The sequence below is a fragment of the Urtica dioica genome, chromosome 2 (assembly GCF_054948205.1).
Source record: "Urtica dioica subsp. dioica isolate 48M chromosome 2, U.dioica_male_clone48M_v1_H2, whole genome shotgun sequence".
In the NCBI taxonomy this organism is placed as follows: domain Eukaryota; kingdom Viridiplantae; phylum Streptophyta; class Magnoliopsida; order Rosales; family Urticaceae; genus Urtica; species Urtica dioica.
The window spans coordinates 12,608,004-12,624,808 of NC_142757.1; the positions used below are offsets into that span (position 1 = coordinate 12,608,004).

At 52.9% G+C, this 16,805-nt stretch overlaps 1 long non-coding RNA gene across 1 annotated transcript; it reads left to right on the forward strand.

Annotated features, from left to right (window-relative positions):
- The first annotated feature begins 2,094 nt into the window (after positions 1-2,094).
- LOC149404083 (uncharacterized) lies at positions 2,095-3,519 on the forward strand. The gene is made up of 2 exons (XR_016293823.1): positions 2,095-2,894; positions 3,195-3,519. It is a non-coding gene; the product is annotated as an uncharacterized LOC149404083 (long non-coding RNA).
- Positions 3,520-16,805: the final 13,286 nt, after the last annotated feature.

Below are 16,805 nucleotides of genomic sequence, written 5' to 3' on the forward strand. Positions count from 1 at the left end.
CATGAAAGAGGGAACCATCGACCTCCCGGTCAGCTTCTGGACACTGAGGGGGCTCGAGGTCACCCACATCGTGTCGTTCCTGGTCGTGGACCAACCCTCTGCTTACAACATCATAATCGGCCGCCCGACCCTCAATCGGTTGAAGGCCATTACGTCCACTTACCACCTGATGATGAAATTCCCTACCGACAAGGGAATAGCCATGATGTTGGAAGACCAATCGATGGCAAGAATGTGCTACATCCAAGGTGTGGACGGGAAAGAAAAGGGAAAGATGGTGAGCACCGTCTTCCAGCTCGGGACAAGCTCCCATGCAAGATTGAGGAAGGAGGCACCTTCGGGGAACTGGACCAAAGGGACGATGTCGAGTGTCGCAAGATAGCTTCCCTCTCCCGAGGATCGAGCAACTTGTGGACGCTACGGCGGGCCACGAGTTGTTGAGCTTCATGGATGCCTACTCAGGCTACAATCAGATCCGCATGCATGAGCCGGATCAGATCAAGACCACCTTTTGTTGCGAACCACGGGCTCTACTGCTACAAGGGCATGCCCTTTGGCCTCAAAAATGCGGGAGCAACGTATCAAAGGCTGGTGAACCGGATGTTCGCCAATCAAATTGGCAAAACTATGGAGGTCTACGTGGACGATATTCTCTTCAAAATCCTCAAGGCCCAAGACCACGTTCGAGACCTTAGAGAGATGTTCACGATCCTACGACGCTACAGGATGAAGCTCAACCCCAACAAGTGCGCTTTTGGGGTTGAGTCCAGAAAATTCTTGGGCTACATGGTTAGCCGCCGCGGGATCGAGGCTAACCCCGAGAAGATTAGGGCGATCTTAGAGATGAGGTCGCCACGAAAAGTGAAAGAAGCTCAGAGTTTGACGGGAAGGATCGCCGCCCTGACGCGATTCATTTCCAAAGCCACCGATAGGTGCCAACCGTTTTTCAAGGCACTGAAGAAGACCGACAGGTTTGTATGGACGGAGGAGTGCGAGGAAGCGTTCCGCGAAATGAAAACCTATTTCACCTCCCCCCCATTCCTCGCAAAACCAAAGGATGGCGAGACCTTGTATGTCTACCTCGCGGTTTCCGATAGGGCCATGAGCGCAGTTCTCATACGCGAAGAAGACAAGGTGCAATGGCCAGTCTACTACGTTAGCAAGGAGCTCCTCGATGCCGAGACCCGATACCAGGAAATCGAGAGGTTGTCCCTCGCCCTTGTCATGAGCGCGAGAAAGCTCCGACCCTACTTCCAAGCGCACCCCATCGTGGTACGCACGGGAAATCCCATCGAGAAGGCCCTACAAAAGGGACCTCCTCTCGAATGGCCATATGGTCCCAGGAGTTGGGCGAGTACGGGGTCGAGTTCATAGCCGAATTCACAAGCGCACCCTTAACTGACGAGGGTGAAAAAGGCAATGAGAACAAGGAAGACAAGGAGAAAGACCACAACGAGTCGTCGAAGAAGAGGACCAACAGTCCGATAGGGCCGGTCTGGGACTTGCACGTAGATGGCGCGTCAAACGCCCGGAGGCCTGGCGCCGGCATTGTGCTCACAAATCCCGATAGGGAAAAATTGAGATACGCCATGCGGTTCGAGTTCAAGGCGTCTAACAACGAGGCGGAGTACGAGGCTCTGATCGTTGGCTTGAAGCTGGCGAACAAGCTAGGCGTCCGAAACCTGCGCATCCACTGCGACTCACAGTTGATCGTGAACTAGGTTAAGGGCGACTACGCCGCTAAAGAGCCAAACATGATTGCGTACTTGTCAAAGACCCAGAGGAATCTAGAGGCCCTGTCTTTGTTCGAGATCGTCCAAGTTCCCCGAGAGGTGAACATCGACGCTGACGCCCTGGCATGCCTTGCGTCCGGCATAGACGAGGAGGGAGAAGGAAGCATTCCGATTGAAGTATTGACTCAACCCTACGTCTCGAGGGGCGACGTAGGTGTAGTTGACGGAACTCCGCCCCCCTCATGGATGACGCCGCTCGTGGAATTTCTCAAACGATGAGTCGTCCCCGAAGACAAAGAAGAGGCCAAAAAGTTGAGAAGCTTGGCGCCTGTAAGGACAAGTTTCTGCGTCACTCGTATTTGGAGATAATAAGCGAGTTTCCGTTGTTACAACTAAATTATCGAGTGGGTTATATTTCAATGGATTTATCGAATTAATTTTAAATATGTTAAGGTTATGGGAAATCTCGGAATGAGTAAAGGAATTATCGAGTTTAACTCGATTAATAAATTAATTCCGAGGAAACATTCCGGAAATTAATTTAAGAAATAAATTCTCAAGGATGAGAATTAATTCCGAGAAACCTTAAATATATTTAAATTATTCGAGAACGAACGAGAAAATTCTCGGTTCGAATCATATAATTATAATCCGTTCGGTGATGGATTTAATTAAATAATTATATGAAAAGGACGTGGTTGTAACAATTTTTAAGGGACCCATTTGAAAGGAAACAAGAAAAATAGGTTGGTTTGTAATTAATGGGATAAGGATGAGCATTGCCATGTCATCAATCAAAGATTTGGATAATATCAAGTGATGTTTATCACTTAGCCGAATAAAATCAAACCCACCAGCCCAAGGAAGAGAAAAGACACGGGAAAAAAAAAAGAAGAAGGAGAAGAGAACCAGAGAGGGAAAGAGAGCGAGAGAGCGGAAGAGACCGAGAGCGAGAGACCGAGGGTGAGAGAGAGAGAGAGAGAGAGCGGCTGAGAAATAGAGAACAAGAGAGCGAGGGGGTGAGCTCGCGAAGGGGACGCTCGGCCGACGAGCCACCAGGACCGAGACCCAAAGTCGCTGGACGTGCGCGCGACCGCCGTGAAGATTGAGCTGCCGCGAGCTAGAGAGGACGTTGGATGGTTCAATTCCTCCAGAAACAAGGTGAGACGTTTTACCCCAATTTCGAATCTGGAAGTTAGGGTTTTTAGTTTTGGATTTTGGGGGTTTTTCCGTGAGTGAGATTATTGTTCGGATTTAACGGTTCTGAAGGTTGATTCGATGATGATTTTGATAGTGAGATGTAATGTTAAACGAAACTGAGCTCGTGTTTGTGTTGATTTGGTTCTGATGTTCGTTCTTTCTGGCTGAGTGTGCTCGTTGAGTATGTTTTGGTGTCGGGTTGCGCTCGATGCTCTCGTTCTTGTGTGTGTGATTTGTTAAGTTGTTTTTTTTGGTTGCGAGTTTGTGTCGAGTGTTAGACTCGGTCTAGGTGGGCGGCACAGGTCTCGGGGCAGCGGTTCGGGACGGCGAGGGCGCTGTCCAAGAGTGGTAGAGCTGCTGCGCGAGTGACGACGGAGCGGGGCTGGTCAGCGAGGTTCATCGGCTCGGTTGGGACGAGCTGTTGGGCCGGGGACGGCAGTGACGCTGTGGCGGCTCTCGAGGGCTATTAACGGCCGTCGGGTTTTCGTTCGGAGACTCGCGAAGTCTCGGTTTAGTGTTAGCAAGTCGAGAAATTTCCCGAGTCTCGACTCTAGTCGCGAACCTTTTTTTTTAGTTTGTGTTGTGGGATATGTCGTGATGTATAAGTATTAGTATGTTTTATAATCAAGCTCTTTTTATGTAAGTCGTTAAGAAAAATAAATTAATATGTATCGTTACTAAACTCGTTGATGATTCAATTAAATTATTTAGTATCTTCATTTAATTTACGTTTCAAAACCGAGTTCGACTATAAGCTCGACTCGTTTACTTTAGAAAAAGAATATCAACGAGAAATGTTTCATTTACGTTCTCAAATACGTATAACTTGTCAATAAAAAGAGACAAGTCAAAAGAATATTTTCTAGAACATAATCAAGAAGTGTCGGTTTGAGTTATTTTCATATAACCTATATATGATATGGATTGTTAGTAATAACTTCTTTATACGTTCTTTTCTTTTAGTTTCGACCTCGGGAACCTATCCTAAGCAATGGGCTTTGTCCCGTCAAAAGAATAGGTGGTCGAATAGTGGGGCGTTTCTTAGCCTAGATCAGGGAAGTTGTTAAGGCCTTGTTCTTAGGCGTCGATTCTTTCCCGTCTCTGTTCTGTCATGTATTCCCTGATGTTTGTTTTTTTAGACGCTCTGAGTAGCGTGACTAGGAGGACGTTTTGAATACGTTCCTTATGAGCTTTCTTTTAGTAGAAGTGTGTACGTTAGTAGATCAATGGACGAGATACTGAGTATGCTCGATGTTCGATCTTTCTCTTCCATAGATACGTCCAGATTGCTATAAGGATTAGCAGGAGAAGCTTACGAGGACTGGGTTATACGTGAAGTTAAGAAGAACCCTTTTATCTGGAAGAGAAGATCTCAGGATTCGTAAGAATCGTTATCCGGGTAAGTGGATTATAGGCACCTACAATATCAAGAAATATTATATATATCTTTATATATACATATATTGTACGTGCATTCTTTATATGCTTTCTAGTAAGCAAGATTAAGATAAGCCAAGAGATAAGTCACTATCAAGATTAAGGGCTTTAAGCCACTAACGAATTGGGAAACGGAATTAGTCCGGCTAACTAAAAATGGCTAGAGGATCTAGGAACCCGAGCCTTTGTTACGTGTTTAGTTAGTTTTCCTTCCAAGAGATCCAGTCCTAGTAAACTGGGTTATGAGAGACTCTAGTTAAGACTCGTATTCAAAAGCGAGGATATTATGATAGGATCTTTGGGAGTCGCATCTCAAGATCTTATAAGTCACGAGTTAATAAGCGAAAAGAATATATGTTAAGATCGGGATTGAACCCGAACTAAGCAGTCTCTCATGTTAAGTTAATTAAAGAGAAAACACAGAATGGTACCGCCTCCGACATATACCCCTTGTTAGCAGGTACCTATTATGCTTCGTGCTGGTACCACATGGTGATTAGGCAGGAGACTGTGCACCCTCCTGTCTGGCGCCAATAAGACATGTGTCGTGCGGATATCATTAAGGGATCCCGAGCAGGAAATGTATTGTATGATGGGAATTGCCGGGACCTAAGCTGGCATATTCTAAAGTAAGAGGAGTTACCGGGACCTAAGCTGGTAATTCCATAGTTATGATTAAAGCAAGTATGTTATGATGTGAATCACCGGGACCTAAGCTGGTGAATTCTTAAGTAAGGGGGATCTCTCGGGACCTAAGCTGAGTGATTCCTAAGCAGGATGAATCTATCGGGACCTAAGCCGATTGATTATCAAGTAAGGTGGATTTATCGGGACCTAAGCCGATACTTCCGCAAGTTATTAAAAGATATGATCTCATGTTATGTATTGTTTATGTGTTATGTGCATTGTGCATTAGATATGTAGATATCCGCTTACTGAGTCTTTCGACTCACAGTTATTATCTTGATATTGTAGATAAAGGAAAGGCCAAAGAAGACTGAGCAGAGCATCAGCGAAACCGGTAAGTAAGTAGGCGTGTGTATGTACGGCTGCCGACCTGTGGCTAAGTCAAGGGCGAATGAGTCTATTTTGTTTTTAAAAGACGAGTCTTTTGTTTGTGAAGTTTTAAATAGTATGTTTTAAGAAAAACGAAAAATTCGCCCATATTTTTGAGACGTTTATGTAAATATTTTAAAAGTTTTTCTAGAAGATGTTTTCTGGAAGCGCTTCCACCAAAGTTTTTATGAATTTTATTTATGTCAAGTAAGATACGAAGATCTCTGCCGCGGCTCGTGGGCGAGCTAAGGCTCGCGGGTCGTGACAGCGCCGAAATACACAATGAGGGACGAAAACTTGTTCAAGAGAGGCTACTCCATTCCCCTTCTCCGCTGCTTGACCGAGGTCGAGGCGAAGAAAGCGCTCCGCGAGGTGCACGAAGGGGTGTGCGGGAACCACGCCGCCGGACATTCTTTGGCACTAAAGCAACTGAGGCTCGGATATTTTTGGGCGACCTTGAAAAAGGACTCCCACGAGTGGGCCAAAAAATGCGACAAATGTCAAAGGTTCGCCCACATCGCGCGCCAAGCGCCGACCCCGTTGTGCCCGATCGTCGTGCCGCGACCCTTTGCGAAGTAGGGAATCGACCTCATCGGGGAGCTACCCAGGGCCCCGAGGCAATACAAGCATGCGATCGTGGCAATCGACTACTTCACAAAGTGGGTAGAGGCCAACCACTGGCGAAGATCACCGAGGCGAACACGACGAGCTTCATCTGGAAGAACATTGTCTGCCGCTTCGGGATCCCCGCGTCAATTGTGACCGACAACGGAAAGCAATTTGACAACGCGCGCCTCCGAGACATGTGCGAACAATTGGGCATTAGCAAGACTTTCTCTTCTCCCCGCCATCCACAAGCCAACGGCCAAGTCGAGGCGGTCAACAAGACGATCAAAGAAAACCTGAAGAAGAAGCTAGAAGAGAGAAAGGGGGCTTGGGCCGACGAGCTTCCCATGGTCTTGTGGGCATACCGAACCACCGCCCGAAATGCGACCGTTGAAACCCCTTTCGCTCTCGCGTTCGGCGTCGAGGCCGTGGTACCCGTCGAGACCAAGCTACCAACCTTGCGCATCGAGGAGTATGAAGAAGCCGCCAATGACGACGCTATCAGGCTCGAGCTAGACCTCATAGACGAGAAGAGGGCGGACGCACTCACCCGCCTTGCTGCACAAAAGAGGAAGGTCGAGAAGTATTACAACTCCAAGGTCAAGCTGTGGAAGTTCGCCGACGGAAGCCTCGTCCTTAGAAGGGTGTTCCAAAACACCAAAGTGCAAGGGGCGGGAGTCTTGGGTCCCACTTGGGAAGGTCCGTACCGCGTGCGCCGAGCCATCCACAACGGCACGTACGAGCTTCACAACTTGGAGGGACTTGTGTTCACACATCCTAGGAACGCGGAGCATCTGCGGCAATACTACCAATAGAGGCACCGCTTCCCCGATGTTCAATTATTTTCGTCTTATTTTAAGCTTTAGCAAAAGACAATTTTAAATTTCAAGTACAGCCAACGGCCTGGGAATGTAATTTTTAAACTATTTCGACATAATAATTGAATTACATTTCACTTCGAAACTTTTATCCTATTGTATTATAATTTCTAGTCTCCTCTGCGAGTACACAAGAAACTCAGGGGGCTAATAAGGATAACAAGCACACATTTCTCGTGCATTTCTCGTGCGACGCACTCGCGCGATTCCACGTTTCGCGCACCGAGAGGTAGCGAAAGGTCGACGAGTCGGATCCGCGCACCGGACCTCCGACCCTACATGCACGAACCGACGTTTCACGCACCGAGAGGTAGCAAAATGTCGGCAAGTCGGATCCGCACACTGGACCTCAGACCCTGCATGTATCCCGCGCGGTGCTCCCGCGCGATTCCACGCCTCGCACACTGGCGTTGGTTGATCACGTCCGCACACCGGATCGCTGATCTAGGCAGCCCACCCATAATGCGATGTGCATACCGACAGGTATCACACTCACACTCGTTGGGAACCGCGCTCGCCTCAGGCCCGTTATGGCACACAACACGCACGCCGATACGTAGCGTACGCGCTGACAATTGGGCGCGATAGTCGTTCAGCTCGCACACGCCGATAGGCAGCGAGTCACAAATGACCGGCGAAGACTCGCATCCGCCCGACAAAACTGGTCTAGCCAGCGTCCACGGAAAACCTGGCCGCCAGGTACGGCGCTGAGCCGTGCAAACCGGTTATGCTAGATATAGTAAGCCGGGTTCGTAAGACACGCACTGATCGGATCGCGCGAATCGATTACGCTAAGCATAGCAAATCGAGAAAATAAGTCGCATAATAGATCAAAAAGGCTTCAACCAAACAAACAATGTCGTACGAACAACCCAACGAGAAAATACGGCAAATATCCAACGAGAGAAATCATAAGCGAATGCCTGAAAGAAAAAATAAAGCGAGCACTAAACAAGTGCGCAGAAAACCGAAAAAAACTAGTCGGAACCAAAGTCAATGTGCTCTTCATCGTTCTCAGGAAAAGGAATGCCCGACCCGCTAGGGGCCCTTCCGTCGGTCGGGCGATTCCCCGACTGAGCCGCCTCGGGAGGTACCCGGGGATAAGAGTCATCCACTAGTGGCACATCGTCCAATGGAGGAAACATGCCGTCGAAAAAAGAAAAAGTGATCCCGCGAGACGCATTCTCCCTCGCGGTCGCATCGCGAACCCGTACGACCGCCGCGTGACGAGTGTTGTCGCACGAAAATGAACAACTATTGAAAACCTCGGGCGGTTCGATCCAAGGCCGGACCAAGTGATCGCACCCGGGCCAAAAGTGTGAACTCGAAAGTCTGGAGCTAGGCTTTCTCCGATCAACCCACCTCTCAGACGAGAGAAGGGGTGAGGAGGAGGAGTCACCGTGCCTTTTGTGTATAGGCTGCCTACGTACCCGTGTATGGGATCAGGTCAGAACGTAGTTTGGGGCGTATGTAACGCAGTGTGAGGCGCAGAGCCTAGGGGAGAGGCGTACTCGACGAAGGAGACGGAGCGCAGAGGAGTGCTCGGCGACGTCTCAGAACTTCGGAGATCGCGGGGATTGAGTGATCCGGGAGAGAATGTGTGTTTTCTCTCTTTTAGAGACGTGGAAGACTCTAAGTCAAGAGTTCCTTGTTGTGGCGGAGATTCCGGATGCGTAGGTGATTTCTAGTCGGAAATGCCGGACGCGTAGGCGATTTCTTGTCAGAAATGGTGGACGCGTCTAGGGTGCTAGACGCGTAGGCGATTTTCAGTCGAAAACCTTTAGAGCACTCGTGGGCTCAAGATTAATCGTTCGATCAAGAGAGGCGGCACTCGAGAGTCCCCGAAAAGCGCTTCAGAATCTCCGTCGCGATGGACGACATGGTTGCGCCATGTAGGCGTCTCACGTGCGCCATGTAGGCGTCTTAGGTGCGCCATGTAGGCATCTTAAGTGCACCATGTAGGCATCTTGGGTGCGCCATGTAGGCGGCTTCGGTGCGCCACGAGGGACGACTTGGTTGCGCCATGTAGGCGTCTTACGTGTGCCATGTAGGCGTCTTTGGTGCGTCGCGAGGGACGGCTTTGGTACGCCATGTAGGCGTCTTAGGTGCGCCATGTAGGCCGCTTAAGTGCGCCATGTAGGCGTCTTAGGTGCGTCGCGAGGGATGACTTCAGCCTGCATTTCTGGGATGTCTTATGGCGCGCCGCGGAGGCGTCTTAGCCTGCATCTCATGAATTTCTTATGGCGCGCCGCGGAGGCATCTTCAGCCTGCATCTCTGGGATGTGTTATGGCGCGCCGCGGAGGCGTCTTCAGCCTGCATCTCTGGGATGTCTTATGGCGCGCCGCGAAGGCGTCTTTAGCCTGCATCTCACGGATGTCTTACGGCGCGCCGCGGAGGCGTCTTAGTTGAACGCTCGTTCCCGTTTATGTGGAGCGTACTTTCTTTTGGTGGAGCGTACTTTCTTTTGGTGGAGCGTACTTTCTTGAGGATTTTGAGTGTACTTACCGTTGCCTATGTCACTAGCCCCCCGAGTTTTTGGGTTTACAATCGTATTTTGATGACCGAAAATCTTTGATAAAGTGGATTTTGAAAGAAAAACCTCGAACTTTATTAATATTGCAAAAATTTGAAATCCTAAATCATTGGCTCATAGGCCTTATTGAATATTGGAAAGCACAGAAATAAAATTGGGGGAAGTGCTGGCTACTGGTAGTACTGTCTCAAGTGTTCCGCATTCCACAGGTGACGGATCGATGTCTCGTCCGTGTATTTGATGAGTCTATCTCGTCATGTATGACTTGGCAGACTTTGTGGGGTCCCTCCCTGTTTGGGATGAGGACGCCGGCACCTTGCACTTGGGTGTCATGCAGATGTCTTCGTGGATTTTGCGGAGGACCTTGGTCGACTCGACGCTATCTCTTAAATGGGAGATTGTGTTAACCGTCTTTCTAGCGGTTTTTCCATCGATTCCTTGAATGTAGCATATTCTGGCTTGGGATTGATCTCCAGCCATGATGCCGATTCCATCCTCGGTACGAATCTTCACCAGTAGGTGGTGTGAAGAAGTAATGGCCCTTAGTCGGTTCAGCGTAGGTCGCCCAATGATGACATTATAGGGCGACTCCTGATCAACCACTAGGAATGGGACCATGTGAACAACTTCCATGCCCCCAGGAGTTCCGAAGGTGACAGGAAGATCGATGATGCCCTCGGTCATAACCTTTTCCCCAGTGAACCCAAACAAGGGCGTTTGGTTCGGAGTCGGGCGCAGCCCCACGAGCTTCATGCACTCTAGGGTGGACTTGAAAATTATGTCGGCAGCGCTGCCATTATCGATGAGAACCCTTTACACCAAGTTATTGGCAACTTGAGCTTTGAGCACAATCGCCATTGTGTGGATGCACAACTCGATTGGCTTTTTCATTGGTGAAATACATCGTCTCGTGAGGCACGGACGGAGGTTCTTCATACGTGAGGTTGACGTGCATAGCAGCGTCTTCTTGAGCCACAGCCCTTAGGAATTTCTTCCGTTGTCGGGCCGAACCTCCACCTTACGGACCTCCCAGTATGGTGGTCACCACGTGGAGTTATGGATTGGCATCGGCTGTAGCCGTGGTTCGGTCGGCAGAAGCGGCTGTTCCTCCTCCCTTTCCAGACTGTGGTTTGTTTGTGGTGGGGCCCGCAGCGCTAATCATGAGTAACACGAACTCTTTCAGCTCACCCCGTTGGATCAATGCCTCGATCTGCCTTTTAAGACTATAGCATTCGGAGATCAAGTGACCGTATTCCTGATGGAACTCACAATATTTAGATCGATCGGGAGTCACGGGATCTTTGCTCATTGGAGCCGGGGGAGTGAATTTGTCACATGCCAAAGCTAGGATTTGATCCGGCGTTGTGTTCAATGGCGTGAACGACGAGTAGCCCTTAAAGTCTTTCGCAAGTCGCGGCTTTTGAGGCATCGGAGGTCGGCTATCAGAAGTCTGACCCCCTCTGTTTCGTCTTTTACGGGTGTTGCCTTGCTCGTTGCTGGGCTCGTCTCGGCGGTGAGGGCTTTGATTATTGCCCTTGCGGCCATCGAGGTAATCTTCGACTCCCATGAAGTTCTTGGCTCGAGCCATTAACTCGGCCATGGTAGAAGGGACACGGCCGACGATTGACTTAAGAAAGTCACTTGTTCGCAAGCCTTCAATGATGGCAGTGATTGCATCTTTGTCGTCAAAGCGGTCGACATAATTGGATTCTTCGGTGAATCGGGCGAGGTATCTTTTAAGAGACTCGCCATTCTCTTGCCTGATAGACCACAGGTACATCTTGGTCTTCTTTTGGACCATAGATGTAGCGAACCGTGCTAGGAACATGTCCTTCAGGTCTTTGAACGATTGGATGCTTCCCGGCCTTAAGTTCTTGAACCACTCGAAGCCGGGTTCGGCGATGGTAAGACTAAAAGCTTGGCACATAGCGCCGGGAGAGACACCCTGCATCGTCATCCAGGTTTCATAGTGCTGGATGTGGTAAGCAGGATTTGCTTTTCCATCATAGGGAGCGAGGTTCGGGAATTTGAAATTTCCCGTACAAACCTCGGCCAATATCTGGGCCGTGAAAGGCGAGGAATCCTCCTCAACGTCCCCATAGGCACTTCCGCCTATTCCATGTTCTCGGAGATCTCGTACTTCATTTCGAAGATTGTGGATCATTGTGATCACATCGAGACCGGTAGTCGGAGTAACTCCCTGTTCGGGAGGAGTCACCTATCGCCTTTCATTTGACCCTTGACCCGTGCGGCGGTTCCCGTTAGTTGGGGCTGCTATGAGGATGTTTGACCGAGAGCTTAGTCGCTGTCTTAGGTCATCGCCACACTCGATGCGTTGAGCAGTGAGATGGTCCCTAAGATTAGGGCGTGTCGTATGGAGGCGCAGGCTTCGTCTGCGACGACGCGCTCTCCGCGTGCCCTGACTTTCCGCAACATTCTCCCTTTGTCCAAGTCGGTCGAGGGCTGAACGTCGGGAGTTACCCTCTTGAGAAGCCGCAGGTGCGTCACCTGTCCGGGGTAAGGGGTTCGAAGGACCAGCTTCAAACACGGCGAGGATCCCCCGTCCTTCGTGAGAGAAGTCTCGATATCCTCCGAATCGCCAGTACCCCCGTAATCAGGGTCGCGGTCGCGACTTTCCTCGTTGAGGGTCTCAGGATACCCGTTGGGGGTCACTGCATCATGCGCGGGTTGCTTCGTAGCCAGTCGGCTGTGGTTGACTACTCATCTTTTCTCAAGTTCGAGAAAGTTGAGTTTGCAGAAGAAAAGAAGAAGATGAACAAAAGGGATTTCGGGCTGAACAAGTCGGGAAGTCCCCTCCTTCTAGCACCAAAATGTTGTCGCACGAAAATGAACAACTATTTAAAACCTCGGGCGGTTCGATCCGATCAACCCACCTCTCAGAGGAGAGAAGGGGTGGGGAGGAGGAGTGACCGTGCCTTTTGTGTATAGGCTGCCTGCGTACCCATGTGTGGGATCAGGTCAGAACGTAGTTTAGGGCGTATGTAACGCAGTGTGAGGCGCAGAGCCTAGGGGAGAGGCGTACTCGACGAAGGAGATGGAGCGCGAAGGAGTGCTCGGCGACGTCTCAGAACTTCGGAGATCGCGGGCATCGAGTGATCCGAGAGAGAATGTGTGTTTTCTCTCTTTTGGAGACGTGGAAGACTCTAAGTCAAGAGTTCCTTGTTCTGGCGGAGATTCCAGACGCGTAGGCGATTTCAAGTCGGAAATGCCGGACGCGTAGGCGATTTCTTGTCAGAAATGGTGGACGCGTCTAGGGTGCTAGACGCGTAGGCGATTTTCAGTCGAAAACCTTTAGAGCACTTGTGGGCTCAAGATTAATCGTTCGATCAAGAGAGGCGGCACTCGGGAGTCCCCGAAAAGCGCTTCACAATCTCCGAGAACGAGAAATCGAGGAGAATCCGCTTCAGGCCAAGGATGGCATCCAGAGAAGCAGAGAGAAGTCTCAAGTTCCTTGAGAATGAATGGGATGGATTTCCCCTCAATGAGAGGGGTATTTATAGGTATTTGAGGGCCTTAGAAGGTCCCTTTTTCGTCCATGTGGGACTAGGGGCGCACACGCCGTCAAGTGGAGGCGCACGGCACGCACGACGCGCAAACTGCGGTGCACAACGCGCGGCGCTCTAGTTACTGGGCGCGGCGCGGGCTTTTCTTGGCGCGGTGCGCGGCCTTCCTGGCGCGGCGCGCGGCTTGATGCATGGCTAGCCGGCGCGGCGTGCTGCGCGCGCGGTGCATGGCCCGTCTTGCCGGAGTCTTGTTTGGGCCTAAGCGGTCTTCGGTTATCATGCTTTTTATGCGAAATGTGAAGGTCTCTACTTGACGAGAGTGGCTCGACTCGAGGAGGGACTCGAGGCTCGACTCGAGGAGGACGACTCTAGGCTCGACTCGAGGAGGACGACTCGAGGCTCGACTTGAGGAGCGACTCGAGGCTCGACTCGAGGAGAACGACTCGATTCTCGACTCGGGGAGCGTCTCGAGGCTCGACTCGAGGAGCGACTCGAGGCTTGACTCGAGGAAGATGACTCGAGGCTCGACTGGAGGAGCGACTCGTGGCTCGACTCGAGGAGAACGACTCGAGGCTCGACTCGAGGAGCGAGGCTCAACCTAAGGAGCGAGGCTCAGCTTGAGGAGCCGAGAGTTCGACATGAGGACTTTCCAGTCGACTCGTGACGGAAGGCTTGCCACTCTTCAGGACCTCCGGCCTGACCATCGGCCCTTTGAGCAGCGTGTCTTCTCGGCGTTCTGGGTTTTCTGAAAACGACCGACAACAACGAGCCTCCTCTAAAGCGATGTCCCAGTCGTCCTCTAAGTCCGTCTTGGTCCGCACGGCATCGTCCCTTTCCTCGACAAGGGCTTGCATCTCCGCCTCCAGAGAGTCCCTCTCCCTCTCCGCCTTGTCGCGAGAGATCTTGCTCGCCGAAATTCGGGCGTGGAAAATCTTCAACTCCCCGTCTTGACCAGAGAGTGACGCCTGGAGCTTCCTCGTTTCCCCTATGAAAGTGTCGCCCGATTGCTCTGCTTTCTCTCGGGGCGCTTGTTCGGCCGCCCGCAATGACTTCTCGATGGCCAGCTCTGCACTCAAGCGAGCCACCTCCTCACGGGTCCGTCTCGACTCCTCTTCAAGCGCCTGAAACTCCTGGGTGGTCCGGACCCCTGCTAAAGCGGCAGCATGACCGGCAGCCGCGCTCTCCATGTCCGTTTTCATGATGTGCATCTGCCGCAGCAAATCCAGAAGGATGCGATCGCCCCGCTCTTGGCGCGCAAGCATCTGCAAGAAGGAACGTCACGCACACGATCAGAGTAAAACATCGCAATTAACAAACAACAACAACAAGAAGTACCTTCCGAGCATCGCTGATCCCGTTCTGGAAGTAGTCAAGGTCACTTGTCATCAGTAAACCCTTGAAATCTCTCAGGGGAGTCTCGAGGATTCCTTGGGAGCATCGACCCCTCAACTCCGCCGCTTCCGCTAGAAGCATCGAGTCCATGCCGTCCTGCATCGCCGACGCGTGGACACGCTTCGCACGAGGAGACGTCCCAGCATGTGCCGAGGACGACGGTCGTTTGCCGAACGAGTTCACCTCCTGTCGAGCGCGCCCGGGCGACCTTGTGAGACGGGTCGAGCCATGCGAATGGGCCACGGTCGCAACTTTGCCTAATGATTGCGACCCGAAGAGCCTCGCATGGGATCCATCCCTCGCCATGGTATCTGCCACAAGAAACATGAAACGGTTAGAGCAAGATCGCAAGATGTAGCAAAAACACAAGTAACACTAAGACGAGAGAATGTTCGGTACCCCCTGCGGCAAGCATAGGGGCGGAGGAGTCCCCCGCCTCGGACCCAAGGTCCGGTGGGGCCCCGTCATCAAGAGAAGAGCAATGATAGCCCTCGTTGCTCGCCGCGAACCACCCAGTGGTCGCCATCAGATCCCGGGATTCAAAGAGCGTCCCGTCTCGCTTGGAATCTGGCACCGCCGCAATCACGCGTGCGAGTTCGGAGTCACGAATGGCGTAGTCGGCCGGAAATTCGGCCACGGGCTCGAAGACAAGGGGGGCCGCCCCGAAGGCGGGCTTCGACACCCACACCCAAGGGTATCGATACTTCTGGGTCACCCGGGTGATCACGGTAAAACCCTCGCGGTGAAGGACCTTATAAAGGCCCGGTTTCCCCTGGAAGTTGTGAATGGACACGAGATTTGGAACGTCGTCAGCAATGATAGCTCTTTTCTTCGCCCTGTAGAACATCATGTGACAAGCCGCCACCAAGCGATAGAAAGACGGAGATATCTGAGATGCGTGCACGCCCAACCGAACCAGGAGGTCTTGGATCACTGGTGGAAAAAGTAGTCTTAGGCCACCGCGAAGGCTCTCCTCGTGGATAGCGGCATATCCTTTCCATGGGCGAGTTGGAAGATCCCTGGGCAAGGGCCGTAAGAGTGAGATGGACGGCGGGATGTCATAACGCTTCCTCAGGCTCCCGAAGCTGGCAATGGAGAGAGAACTCGGGACGTCGAGACCCGAGCAGTCAAAGCTACCAAGGATTGCCAATTCACCAACGGGGAAAGTTAAAGCCCGACTCTCCTCATGGGCGGTCGCACTGAGCGCCTCGGTTGCCGAAAGACAAGGGTGAACGGACGTACCTCGGCCCCCTTCCCGGGGGGCACTCTCTAGCGTCGGTAGTCGGACCGCGTCGCACTCCCCGATGGCCGAAAGGCCGGCCTCGTGTGGACCTGGGACGACCGGAGAACTCCCCCCGTGACCCAGCTCGCTTGGATCAGGCCCTACACCTGTCGCGTGCACACGCCACTCGACCAAGGCTTGCTCCTCGCACCCACTCTCTGTTGGGCCGGGCCCATCACCTACGTCACGCGCGCCAAGATCGGCCGGAGGGCCTGCTCCCCGTCCAAGCTCGCTCGGGTTGGGCTGGGTCTCAGCCACACGCATAGCCCGCTCGGCCGGGTCCAGCTCCCCGCGCATGCGTGGCCTTGGCCCGTGGCCCCCCTCGGATGGGCCGGACCCTAGGGCACCCTCGCGCGCGCCCAGCCCTAGGGTTTGTTGGGCGCCGCCCCTCTCCCCTGGGCGGTCTGCGCCTCCTGCGCGCGTGTTGCAGAGGCTCGCCTCGTCAAGACCGCTTGGGCCGGAGCTCGTCTCGGCTGGATCGCCACTCCCGGAGGACCCCCCGCCTGGGTCGCCTCGGCCGCTGCTCGCTTCGCCGAGGGCATCTCGCCCGGGGCTTGCGTCCCTGAGGAATCCTTGCCCGGGGCTCGTCTGGTCGAAAAGGTCCCGCCCGGAGCTCGTCCGGTCGGGGGTGTCTCGCCCGGTGCTCGCCTGGTCGAGGAGATCTCGCCCGGAGCTCGTCCGGTCGAGGGGGTCTCGCCCGGTGCTCGCCTGGTCGAGGGGGTCTCGCCCGGAGCTCGTCTAGTCGAGAGGGTCTCGCCCGGTGCTCGCGCCTCCGAGGAAGTCTCGCCCGGAGCTCGTCCGGTCGAGGGGGTCTCGCCCGGCACTCGCGTCCCCGAAGGAGTCTCGCCCGGGGCCCGCGTGGTCGAGGAGATCTCGCCCGGAGCGCGGCCGGTCGAGGGAACCTCGCCCAGGGCTCCTGCTGTCGAGGCCGCCCCGCCCGGGGCTTACGTGGTCGAAGCCGCCTCGCCCAGAGGAGACGCACACGGGGTCGACTCGCCCGCGACCCGCCTCGGCCGACGGCCCCTCGCCTGGCGCTGGTTCTCCAGGGCCTGGGACCTTTCCCTCGGGCGAAGTCCCCCCTGGCGGCGCGCTGTGTTCATTGGGGACCTCCCCCTGACGCACCTCACCCGGTGCCGGATTCTCACGGCCGGAGACGCCCTCGG